This window comes from Merops nubicus, unplaced genomic scaffold (assembly GCF_000691845.1).
Source record: "Merops nubicus isolate BGI_N331 unplaced genomic scaffold, ASM69184v1 scaffold33216, whole genome shotgun sequence".
Lineage (NCBI taxonomy): Eukaryota > Metazoa > Chordata > Aves > Coraciiformes > Meropidae > Merops > Merops nubicus.
The window spans coordinates 2,033-2,483 of record NW_008616133.1 but is presented as its reverse complement, the minus strand read 5'-3'; positions in this window follow the sequence as shown (position 1 = coordinate 2,483).

Below are 451 nucleotides of genomic sequence, written 5' to 3'. Positions count from 1 at the left end.
TGCCACAGAGCCGGGGAGACGGAGGGCTCATCTGCTGGAGAAAGGATGGGCCGTGCTGCCAAGATGTTCACAGATGCTTTTGGGAACCTAAAGCCCCACAGGTCTCCCTTTCACTCTATCCCGAGAGCCCTGCAGCTGGGGACGAGGGGTAGAGTTGGGGGATGTGGTACCAGGGTGTGGTACTGGGGCAGAGAAGGACAGGCAACGGGGCAGCACATCAGTGCCCACTGCAGAGCTCCAGTCTGTGCAAGGGAGGAAAATGGGAAGGGCCCCGAGCTTGCTGGGAACACGAGCGGCTGCGGGCAGAGAGGGAGGTTTATTGGCATGGCAGGCATGTTCCCTGCAGAGAGGGCTGTGATTCCTGGTAGGACAAGGAGCAGAGGACCTGCAGGGAGCGATGCTGCCAGGCTCCTCATGTAAAAAAAGTCATTTCCCGTGACCAGAGGAGGGA